Raw genomic sequence first — 13,151 nt, forward strand, 5'->3', positions numbered from 1 at the left:
AAAGAGGTAAGATATGTAGATTAAAGATATTGATAGAGGTATAGGATGAGAAATAGGGTAGTGCATTGAATATTCTTTTTTTAGGAGACAAGTAAAAAATATATAGATCAAAGTACATGGAAGGTACATAGATGCACAATGGAAGAAGTACATGTAGACCAAAGATGTACAAGATAAACTCCGGCTTTCAAGTCTTATTGTACTCAAAAAAAAAGTTTTTAACATAATTATTCTACATGTTTATACAAAGTAATACACAAAGATAGGTACATATCTATAGTAAAAATAAATGCTTATATACAGAGGGATATGCTGTAAATTTCTGTTTGCGTATGGTGCTTATGTGGGGAAGAGCCAATTCTTGAGTAGTTTTCTGAAGATAAGGTGGCTGTCCGTGGACCTTATGTTGGGGGGTAAAAAGTTCCATAGTTTTGCTGCTTGAACAGAGAAGGATGTGACACCCATGGTCTTTTACTTGTGTCCTGGGATTTTGAGGCGAGGTGCCATTTTAGAGCGGAGGTTCCTTTGTTGAATGTGTTTGGTGATTTTATTGCTCATGAAGAGCGGTCCCATTCCATGTATTGATTTGTGGGTGATACACAGCAGCTTGAACGTGGATCTTCTGGCAACCGGTACACAATGCAGGGCTTTCAAGGCAGGTGAGATGTGGTCTCGCGGTTTGATATGCAAGAGTAGTCTGGCAGCCGAGTTCTGAATCCGTTGTAGTCTTTTCAGGGTCATTAAAGGTGATCCGTGGTAGTGGCTATTGGCGTAATCGAGTTTGAACAAAACAAGGGAGATGGTAGCCTGGACCTTGTGTGGAAATCTCAAATGAGGGAAAATTTGTCGCTGCATTTTTATAGTGACAAAGCTTGATCTTGCTAGTTTGTCCACTTGGGCATTCATCGACAGCTTGGAGTCCATGGTCATTCCGAGGTTTCTTACTTCCTTCGATATTGTAGGCGGTGTTCCAATATCATCAAGCCTTGCAGCGAGCGGGTCATAATGTTGCCAACCGCCACACGTGAGTATTTCTGTTTTGGAAGCATTCAATTTGAGTTGGTTCCAAGTCATCCACTGATCCACGGCTCTGAGACAACTGAATATTGGGGAGTTTCCAATGTCTTTGGGGCATTCCAGTTGAAGGAGTATTTGTGTGTTATCTGCATAGTTATAGCACATGAGGTGAAATTGATTGATCAGTACTGGTAATGACTTCATGTAGATGTTGAAAAGCATGGGCGAGATGATAGAGCCTTGAGGGACCCCTGCTCTTGTGGACTATGGTTTGGATGAGAAAGGTGGGGTATGGATGACATTAGTTCTGTTTCGAAGGTAGGACGCTGTCCAGGCTAGAGCAGTCCCCTCTATCCCCTCTATGCCGGCTTCATAGAGTCTTTGTTTCAGAGTGTCATGGTCAACCGTGTCAAAGGCAACCCAGAGGTCCAAGAGGAGAAGCGCAGCAACCCCGTTGCGGTCTATTGTGTTCTTCAGGTCATCCCAGATGGCAAGGAGGGTAGATTCTGTGCCTCTTCCCGGACGGAATCCTGTTTGGTAGTCTGAGAGTATGCCATTCTCTTCAATGAATTGTGACATCTGGGCGAACGCTGCTCTTTCTATCAGTTTGCCCAGGAAAGGTCCATTTGTAAATGGTCTGTAGTTGTCAGGGTTCAGCGGGTCCAAGTTTGTTTTCTTCAGTAAAGGGCGTATGTGTGATTTTTTGAGTTCTTCTGGAAATATTCCGGTAGTTAAGGAATCGTTGATGATTCTTCTTACTGGAGTGGCAGCAGAGGTTGTTAAAAGAATTGTCTTGAAAGTTTGTGGTGGACACAGGTCAGAAGGGCTGCCGGCAGGCCTGCTTGCTTTGACCAGGTCCATAAATTTATCGTTTGAGATGTGCTGGAAGGAACGGAGAGGCTGGGATAGAGTATTCTTGGATCGTTGTTTTGTCAAAGGGTTAGTGCTGTTGCTTTGTCTCTGTTTTAAGTATGAATCCAACATGTCTGCTTTGTCAGTGTAATGATTTGCCAGTTTGTCTGTGAAATCTTGAGTAACAGGATGAGTTCCTTCTAGGCAATTTGGTTTGCGAAATTCATTGAGTATTTGATAGATTTCTTTATTTGCACATTTAGCATTTTGAATTCTGTCTGAATAGTACCTTTTCTTAGCTTTTATGATAGCTTACTTGTAAAATCTGTTAATTTTCTATAGGTGAGGTTTGTCTTGTTTGGCGTTTGTTTTGAACCAGGTACGTTGCAGCTTTCTAATTTGTTTTTTTATGTCTTTTATCTCTATGTTTCTCCAAGGCACCTTTTTCCTTTTGTTCTGTTGTGTGGTTTTGAGTGGTATCAGGATGTCAAAAGCTTCCTGTATCTAGTCATATAGATTTTGAACAGAATGTATTGTTTCCAGATTTGTACTGGATGTTAGTTGTGTTTCTAAGTGTTCCAAATTAAGTTTTTTCCACGGTCGATAGGTGGATGGATATAAGGTAGTTTTAGGCGAGTCGCTTAGTGTTGTTTTATGTTGGATAGCAAGCAAGTGGTGGTCCGACCATATGACTGGAGTTATAGTTTGAAAGGTAACTAGTTCAGTATTAGCAAAAATGACATCTAGGATATGTCTCGCGATGTGTGTGGCTTTGTGGACAATCTGATGCAGGTTTAGTGCGTCTAGGCCAGTGATTAACGTTTTTGGATGGGTCATATTGGGTTTGTCAAACCAAATGTTGAGGTCACCCAGAACACATAGGTTTGAAACTGTGTCTAGAAGTGCGTCTGGGAATGTCGCCTTACTAGGTGGAGGTCTGTAAAGGAGCAGGAACTTACAGGAGGAGGACGGTGTAGGATTGCATCTGGTGAGAAGAGCCTCACAATTCTTTATGGTGATGTCGTCAACTTTAGTGATATGTAATGTTTGCCTGAACACAACAGCTAGACCACCTCCTTTTTTGCCTATACGATTTTGGGTGATCGCTTGATCGCCTAGAAGAACGGCTTCATGCAGGACTGGATCCATATCATCTCCCAACCATGATTCATCGGTGAGAAGGTCGTAGATGTAATGTTTGTTTTTAGAGAGGGATCGAGCATTTATTAGTAGACAGTTTAGAGAATGTGCTTTGGTGATAGTGAGACTTTTTTTGTAGAAGAGTGATTACTATTGTGTGGGTTTGTAGCAGGTGTGTTTTTAGTGCTGGGATTAGCTGTGTTAGGATAGCAAACGTGTAGCTGTTCTGTATCATGTTCCTCATCCAGCATGCTAAGAAGGCATTTTGATGGGTCTGTGTGTGTAGGTGGTGGAGACGGTGTTTGAGAGTGAGTTGGTGTGCTATGTTGTGCAGTAGACATGGGGAAGCGAAGTTGTGAGGTGTGGCATGTCGCTTATATTGTTTGCGTGTGTTTAGGGCAGAAGGTGCATGAGTCAGGGGTGGTGGTGGTGCAGCATGTGGGTCATGTAGTAAGGTTCTACATTGTCCAATGGATGAGAGGCGGTTAGAAGAGAGTTGCTGTGTTTTGCTGTATCTGTGTTAGGTGTGGTGGAAGAGAGAAAGCTTGGCATTGGTGTTTGTTCTTTTGTGTGGTTTGAAAGGTGGGTGTATGTTGTATTTTGTGATGGTAAGTATCATGAGGTGTTGCGCTTGGAAGATCTTGTGTTGGTGTGCGTGATATGTTTTGTTTTTGAGGAGTAGTGAAAAGAGGTGCTGGTGTATTTGTTTCATGCGATCGATTTGTTTGTGTAGTATTGTTTGTGAAAGGAGGTTGTAAGGTGAGGGGGTGGCGATGTGTTTATGAGTAGAGTGTATGTTTTGTGTAGGAGGGAATAAAGTAGAGGTAAGAGTGTTTGTCTTAGGCTGGTTTGTTGCAAGAGTTAAAAAGTATGGTGCCGTGCAGTGTATGTGTTGTGCTTTTGTGTTATTATGGTAGAAGGAAGAGGAGGGTGTTGGTTGGACAAATGATGGATGGCTGATTATATGTTTGTTAGTGATAAAAAGTGGTCTGTTAGGAGTAATTAGAGCAGGGAGTGTGTGTCTGAATGGGATGTAGTTAAGTATGGTGTGGAATGGGGCATCTCTGTCCACAACCCCGCGGGCATATGTCGGAATCACTCTGTCCCATTCAGAATATCTTGGTTTTTGTATGCCGTATGGAGCACTTTTTGCTGGATCAGTTGAAACCTTGCTCTCATTGCCACCTCACAGGATATCGGCAAGCCACACCCCAATCTTCATCCGCCAGTTTACCCAGGTCAGGTTCCCATTTCCCCCTCGGGATGTTTAGCGAACGGAGGCCGTTGTGTAGCAGCATGGAATAAATCTGGGACACCGTGTGGCTGGTCAGGGACGCCCCCAACACCCTGTATTCTAAAGGTGTCTCATCTTTTATCTCTCTCAGGAACTCTTTATGCTCTCCTAGGATATATGTTAGCTGCCGGAATCCAAGATATAGACCACTCGTCAAATCGTATTGCTTTTGGAGTTCAGAGAATGGTATCATCTTGTTGTCTCACCACACGTCTCCAATTCTGGATGTTCCCAGCAGCTCCCATTTTCTCTGCCACTCAATGACTCTCAGGCCCTTCAATATATTGGAATACCATAATGGGGTTTCCAGTGTCACTTTACCCTTCCATCCCAGGGAGTCTGTCTCTCTCTTCCAGATTCTTATAAGCACGTCTGCCGGAGGAGGAAGTCGTGGCATCCCCTGCCCCCCATTGAGGCATCAGATGTAGCCTCCCAGGCCCATCTCTTGCCTGTGTGCCATCAGCAATGGTTTCTGATGGCGCAAGAACACCTAGTCATTAATCACCTGCAGCTGAGTCACCCAATAGTATACGCCCCAGGTTGGGGAGGGCAGCTCCACCCTCTAAAGGCTTTCTGGGCAAAGTGGTCAGGGCAATCCATGGCACCTCTCCGGACACAACCAGGCCCCGGTGGCGTCAACTACTGACCTGAAGAACCCATCCGGAACCTCGAAAGGGATGACACACATAAAGAAGTTTTGGGCGATATATAATTTTATATAGGGCATCTCTTCCCAACAAAGACAGCAGGAGTTTGCACCAGAGGCCTACGTCTGTTTTTTAGCCATCAAGAATTCTGGTGAGGTTTTCCCTAAGAAAGGCTTCTTATCTGTGTTCATAAATATGCCCTGGTATAAAAACCTGGTCAGCTCCAATCTCAGAGGACTGTCCCATTGCGGGTTGGAGGCATTCCGGGACAGGGGGTATGACACCGACTTGTGCCAGTTTCTGCAAATCTCATAGTAAGACCCAAATATTCCTATAATTTTCAGAATCCTTGGCCTTGAACTTTCTGGATTTTCCAGATAGAGCAGGATATTGTCCACATAGAGGGAAAATATGTCCTCCCAGTCCAGATCCCATCTCAGCCCAAGAAGTAGCACATCCCTCCATACCCCAGTGGGCAGTGGCTTGAGCGCCACCGCAAACTGGACAGGGAGCAATGGGCATCCCTGCCAAGTGCCTCTCGCTTTCGGGTACTCTGTGGAAGGCACTCCATTGACTCTTACCCTCACCGTCGGGTTGGTGTAGGGGAGTCTCACCCAGGACAGGTGCCTGGGGCCAAATCTCATTTTCTACAGGACTGCAACATGTAGAGCCATTCGATGGAATCAAACGCCTTTTTAGATGTCCAGGGCTATAAGAATCGCCTACTCGGCTACGTAGTTCCGAAGCACCCAGCCAGGTGACGCAAGTTGTGTCTCATCACTCTGTAGGGCATGAACCAAGACTGATCCGGCCCCACCAGGAAATCAACCACCTGTACCAAGCGGTTGGCCAATACGTTTGTGAGAATCCTGGTTTTTACATTCAGTAGTGATTCTGGCCTCTCAGAGGTACAATCCTCGATCGGTTTCCCAGGCTTGTGGATCAGTACAATCGTTGCCCGTCTCAGGTCCTCTGGTCCGGTGCCGCCCCATCTACTCTTATGGTATAGATCACACAGGGGCCCACTATGCAGGAATTGACACATTTAAAATGTTTTGCAGGTATGCCATTGGGACCCAGAGTTTCCCTTCCCTTTATCTGGGCTATAGCTTCAGATATTTCTGTCTCTGTGATTTGCGATTCCAAACTATCTTCGTGCCCCAGTCAGTGAACTGTGAGATCTACAACTAATCATTCTAGTTCCCTGGCTTCTGCTATTGGTCGGGCTTGCAATAGGTCTTCTAGGTAAGAGACAAAGGTCTGTGCGATCTCTGTCGGAGTTTCATCTACATCTCCGGTATTCGTCCTGACCGCCTGCACCCAGCGCCAACCCTCTTTCCTTTTTGCTATCCAGGCTCGTAAGCCTCCAAGAGAACCACCTCTGAGTCCACTGCACCTTGGTTTTCTTGAAAGTACCCAGTGGGGGGTTCTGTGACCAGCTTTCTGGTGCTCCAGTCAGTCAACTCCCAGGGGTCGAGCCTCCACTCCCTCCTTGACCTTAGGACCACTGTCCGCAGGTGTGTAACTATGGGCGAGTGGTCCGAGTTACCCCACGGTAAAAATGTGGTATGTTTGAATTGGCCTAACTGACAGTATGGCACCAGTAAAGAATCCAAACTGGACAGAGAGGGCACTATGGTAGCCGTGAATGGGTACTGGTGTGCTTCCGGGTGTTCTCTGTCCAGAGATCGGCCAGTCCCGGTGCCTCTAAAAACAGTGATAAACGCAGGTCAACCCAAGGTCTCTCTCCAGACGCAGTCACCCTGTCCGTCGCCTCATGTGTAGTTAGGTTGAGGTCTCCGCCACTGAGGAGTATGGCCTCTGGTAGCCCTGTTAGCCAGCTTCCCAGTTGGTCCAGTCCCACCGATTGTAGCCCTAGGGGGAAGCAACTGGACGCTAGCACCAATTCTTCTCCACACCAATGCCCAAGCACCACTGCCTGGCATCCCAAATCATCCATCAATGACTTTGTCATCTGTCGCAGAAGGGGTTTGTGGGCCATGATTCCCAATCCTCTGGATCAGCTGGCAAACCCAGCATGGGCTAATAGCTTGTATCTCTCCCGGACCAGGAATCCACAGCAGCTGCCCACAAGGTAGGTTTCCTGCAAAAAGGTGATATCTGGTTCTTGTCTAAAGAGGTGTTCCCACACACTCAGGCCATTCACACTCCTTGAGAGTATTTTCAGGGTTAGCCCTGAGAATACGTGTGAGTGTGGGTGCGTCCATCCATATTTGGAGTATGTCAGAGTCCTGCCAGGTCACCCAACCTTTACTAAATTGTTTTCTGAACCTTTGTGTCTCCCCGTACCCCTTCCCTCTGCCCCTCCCCACTCTGGTGCTACAGGTGTGGAGCTACCCACCTCCCCAATGCCCAAGGAGTCTTTCACCCCAACTTAACAAACATATACATTATGTTTGGTCAATTCAGACACTCACCTCCAGTGTCAGGTTCCCCCGTCCTAGATTCCTCGGGGTTGTGCTGATGCTCAAAGGAGTCCACCTTTCGACTGCCCAAAGTCCGGAATACATATAAACACTGGTGAGATAGTCAAGTGAGGGAAGGAAAGGGTAGGGACAGCATGGAGGGAGATCTGAAAAGAAAGAGAACGATGCTGCGATACCAGAAGAGAGAAGAGGGTGATTGCACTGTTCCAGCCTGTAACCAAAGATACAGGTAAACCGGTTCAAAGTGCAACACAGTGGTTTCCTGCACACCCTCATGCGTCTTTCTCTCTCCTAGAAAAATGAAAGATAACAAATAATCGCATGTAAAGAAATGACGAGCAGCAGAGGTACAATTATCTCTTGTACATTGCTGTAAACAAAGGCACACTGACCTGTTATATGCCCATGAGAATCCAAAGGAAGTGTTTGTTTTGATTCGCTAGGCACTGACCACACTGCGTGGAAATAACAATCTCTCCACGATTTCAAATACTTCAGCAATCAATCATTCCGGCAATACAAATCCTAGAGTAGAGTATTTCATGTATGCCAGCCAAAGACGATCAAACCTACATGAAGACCAAAGTGAAAAGCACAGTGTCAGCAGCATCCCACAGTAGTAACAGCTGGGTAAGGTTTGGGTTGAAAACGCTGTTATTGTTCAATGCTTATTTAGTCTCTCCCACCAGGGAGCATTTTACGATCTTTAGTGCCCAAAGAGTCTCACCGGTGCTCCTCTGCACTGGGGCAGTGACCGCTCTGTCCCTTCCAACAGAGGAGCATGAGACAGAAGCGTGGAAAACACGGGGCGCTTATGCGCTCCTCTGCAAGAGACGCGGAAGTGCAGTCTCGCCAACAGAGGAGCGAGCGTGACTTGCCCCCAACAGGACCATGAACAAGAACCTCAAGGTAAGCACTCATGGCACCAAGATGTAGCGAAACACTCTTCTGCCGCTGAGTCTGTTGTACTCCAAAGAAACGCCTGGACCGCTATCCGGAAAGAATAATCGCCAACGCTTGTTCTTCCGGCTGGCGTTAAATCGGATTCTCGCATAGCGTCCGAGTCACGTGGGGCGTGACTCGCGCTATGCCCGCCAGGATATGTAGTTTGCAAGGGCCGAATGGCGTCCTGGTTGTCTCATTATGGACAGTCAGTGGTTACTGGGTGCTCGGCCTGACACCCAGTCACAGATCTGGGTTGAATCCATTATCATTCTTTAGCTCACTTCGCGACCCCAGAAACAAGCATCCTGGGACCGCTTTCGCACTAACAGCCCTCATCAGCGAGGCTAGCTTGATCTGTGAGTGGGGGTGAGTGTCTGAAAAGTTTCAGCGCTCCGTCCATCATCTCCTTGTGTTTGCTTTGTTCGCACTAAGTTGGCAGGGTAAGCCCAGACGTGGGTCCCTTGCTCACTTTGCCACTGGATTCAAGCTAGCCTGGCTGATGAAGGGTATTACCCAGAAACCTGTCCCACGATGCTTGTTTGCAGTTCAGGGAAGACCTGGCTTGGCATTTTGGGCTTGGCTGTTTCCATGAGGCACAGGGTCAAGAGTGATTTGTATATAGCTGGGTCTGAACTGAGATGGCAAAGTGAGCTAAAGAATGATGATGGATTCAACCCAGATCTGTGAGTGGGGGTGAGTGTCTGAAAAGTTTCACTGGTCCTCCCATCATCTCCTTGTGTTTACTTTTAGAAAGTTGGCATTTTTTTGTCCTTAGCCCTTTTGTGCCTGTAGCCTGTCTTGGGTCACATAACTGGGTGTAGCTGACAGACTTAGTTAATTCCTCCCAGGCAGTCACACATGAGGGATTAGGTGTGCCTTAATGGGTCATCTGCTGGCAGGATGAGGGGCCAGAGCCGAGCACAGCCCCACTTGAAACTAAAAAGGGAGTACTCTGCCCTCAAACAACAGACCGAACACCTGCACATTGTCACTGCAGCCAGCCATGAGACCGGCCAGAGTCAGGAAATTCCATGTACTTCAAAGTCAAAGCCACTCTAGAAGATTCCCCCACCTTCCAGAAGAAGGGCACTAGGGTATGAAATGGGGACCTCAGAAACCAACTCTTCAGTACACTTCTGGACCTTTGGATACTCTGCAAGGAAGAACTGCTGTGCTACTGAAAGAACTGCCACTCTGCTGGACTGCTGATCTGCGGCTGCCTTGCTAAATTGCTGCCTTTCTGTCTTGCTGCCCTCTTGCTTGGAGAAGAAGGACTGGACCTGCAACCTCAACCCAGGACCACTAAAGTGACTCCAAAGAGCTAGTTTGCTGGCCTACTGATCTGAGCCTCAGGGACACAGAAGGCTCCCTTCACCTAGCACCCATACCTGAACCCAGTCTGAGTGAGTCTGACCCTTCAAGTGGTGCCTCTCCAGTCCAAGACCCTTGGAAGTGGTGCTGAAGGTGACCAGATTTCCAAAATCCAAAAGTGGGGACTTTAAACATTTTTGTCTAAAAACTGCTCTGAGAACCAGGAGGAGACCGGGACTAAAATGCATGCGTATCCGCCCGAGGTGCATCACCAGTCGGATTGCTTTGCGGCTTCTACCGCTACATTCTTCTCTGCAGCAAATCCTTTTAAGCAGTCCTTCGCCAAAGAGGTATCTGGCCTCGTGGAACTGTATTCAGCTACAGCCCTCTGCCTCTTCCCACTGGAGATTTTTGACTTCCATTTCAGACCCAAGGCTTTGACCCAAAGCTATCCGATGGCGATGCTCCGACGATACCTTCTGCACCCGTGCCCCGCCAGACTTTACCTTCTCAGAACATTTTTCTCAGAAATGTTTCTAAGTCTGAAGGTCTGCGCTGGTCAGGACCAACCCACTGCTTGTATCCAAACCGTGCTCCATTGTGGCGGGCTATATTTTTCGACTTTGACCTTGTCTCGCACGACTCGGTGTCCTCGGTTGGCAGTTTGATCTTTAAGGTGCTAGTTTTCACTAAAAACTTAAAAAATTCATGGTTGTACTGATTGGATTTTTGTCGTTTTGGTGTCAAATGACCGCCAGATTACGATGCATGCATTGTGTACTCCGACCAACCGCTGACAGACCACAGTCTCCAACTGCCTTTCCCCGACTGCCAAGATGGCGGTCGGAGAAAAACAGCAGCCATAGGGCAGTGCAGGGATCTCTGACCACTCTCCGGATTATGATGTGCGTTTCTGACCCGATTGTGGTGGTCCGACCGCCTGCCTTGAGTCATCGGAAACAAACAAACGTTTTGGGGTACACACTCACCCAATTCCGCTTCTGCCCAGCGGTTTCCGCCGTGGATCCCTTTCTCCAGGTCTCCCTACACCTGAGCAGCTGAACCCTGATGTCCATGACCCTGTGGAAGCAGCAATCCAGGTAAGTCCTTCTGCTGTATGTATCCCCATTGACTGGACTATGCACATTCCGCCACACTCCTGCAATGGGGTACATGGAGCACAAGGCATATCCCCACATATGCATGCAATGTGTGTATAATTCACATGTTTTTGGGGATTTAGTATGCACTTGCAGTGAGATATTCGGGGATATGTGCAACGCCTCCGATGAGGCCACCGCGGTAGCAGCGCTTACATCATAATACGGCTGGGGCAACTTTCCCTGCCTCGATGGTCAGATCGCGGCTGCGGCGGTCGGACAGTCGGTCCCACTGGCATCGCAATGACCCTCTTAGTTTTAATGGTGTTTTTTCTCAATATTTTTGAATTTCCGTTCATTTGGTCGTCATTTCTTTTTTATCAGTGGTTATATATTTATGTTTTTTCCTTTGGGTATATCTTTCTAACCCCTTATCCCTTTGTCTTCATTTTTTTCTTATTTTTCTTGCCACATTTGAATTGTTTGGCTTAGACTGGTTGTGTGCTGTTATGTTGGCTTTCTAAGCACTGCTCTTGCACCCTATTTTCGCTGGAGTTTGCTTTTTCTTTTGGGCCAGCTCCCAAAGTTGGGCAAAGGTCACCTCACTGTGTTTGCTGGCACAGTGGGTATTGCTCAACAGGGCAGATGTATCAGAAGTGGCTCTGAAAAACAGATAGGATTGCAGTAAGGCCCAGGACAGCAGTGCTAGCTCTCAGCCTGCCAAGTCCCGCTGACATTGAAAGCTGCTGACTCAGCCTGACACTTGAAGTGACATTGAAAGCTGCTGACTCAGCCTGGCACTTCAAGTGACATTGAAAGCTGCTGGCTCAGCCTGACACTTCAAGTGGCATTGAAAGCTGCTGACTCAGCCTGGCACTTCAAGTGACATTGAAAGCTGCTGACTCAGCCTGACACTTCAAGTGGCATTGAAAGCTGCTGACTCAGCCTGACACTTCAAGTTACATTGAAAGCTGCTGACTCAGCCTGGCACTTCAAGTGACATTGAAAGCTGCTGACTCAGCCTGACACTTCAAGTGACATTGAAAGCTGCTGACTCAGCCTGGCACTTCAAGTGACATTGAAAGCTGCTGACTCAGCCTGACACTTCAAGTGACATTAAAAGCTGCTGACTCAGCCTGACACTTCAAGTGACGTGCACCGGATCACTGGAGGCTTTTAAACTCTGCTCCAGGTTGGGGGTCACCAGAGCAGTAAGGTAGCACAGTGGGTTCCGGTTCGACCAAATGCCCCACAGTTTGCACTTAACCCCAACTTCCAATTCCTTACTTCGGTTGGATCAACATTAAAACTCTGCTTTGCCGAAAAATACACCAGTTACACCTCTATTTTCTGAAAATCCCTCAGGCACAGAGAGACCACAAGGCCAATGCGGTTGTGCATAAAACACGTGAGGGTAGATTTACTAAAAAAAATAGCGCACCGCAGTGTTGCACAGTTGCTGCGCTGCATGGCGCTAGGGAAGTTTAATAAACATGGCTCGTTATTGCTTCCTTTGCCCCCCCCACTGTGGCGCTATAAGGCTGCCTAGTGTCACGCACACGCCTTTGCACCATACAGCAGTGGGATGCACATAGTGTCAGTGTAGTCTTTCTACTAGACAGGGCATCAGTGGTCGAACAGTGTAAAAAGGTGGCGTGGCCTTGAACCACCACTCTGCAACGCAGCTCCCTGGTGCTTACTGGCGGTACCTGGTGGGCTAGTTGTCCCCCAGGAACTCCCAGTATTGAAGGGGAATTAATTCCCCAACTTAAAACGCGCCACAGGGCGCGTTTGCAGAGTGTTGCTGGGAGGGTGCGGGGCCTTGTGGCCACCCTCCTCAGGCCAATTATGACCCTGTGTACCCCAACCCCCGGGGCCGGGCTGCCTTTTCTTTTTTTTTTAGGGGAGGGGGGCCATGTGGCCCGCCTCCAGGGCCACTTCTGCACCCGGGGACCCCATCCCCCAGGGCCGGCCCTATCTGTTGGGGACCGTGGGGGGATCCCAATTCCCCCACGGTCCTGCCAGCTCCCCGCCTCCTGCGGGAGCCGGCATTGATTTTCCACTAGGGGAGCTGCATGTGGAAAAGCAATCTGGTTAGGATTTTGTAAGCGAGAGCAGGAAACCTGCTCTTGCTTACAAAATCCAAACCAGTGTTTGCTATGACAGGGCGGGAGCCGCACGGCTCCCGCCCTGCCATAGCAAACAGCAGTGTCCTGTGGTGTGCACCCCGGGACACTGCAGGAGCTGGCCCTCGGGGGTGGCGGTCCCTAGAGCCATGGAGGGCTCCAAGAGACGGGCCGCAGGGCCCCTCTCCCACCTAGTGCACAGCCCCGGGGAGGTGGTGGTCCCCGAGGCTCGGGGGTCCGTAAATGACCCCTGCATTTGCATATTAGTGCCC

The sequence above is a fragment of the Triturus cristatus genome, chromosome 12 (genome assembly GCF_964204655.1).
Source record: "Triturus cristatus chromosome 12, aTriCri1.1, whole genome shotgun sequence".
Classification (NCBI taxonomy): domain Eukaryota; kingdom Metazoa; phylum Chordata; class Amphibia; order Caudata; family Salamandridae; genus Triturus; species Triturus cristatus.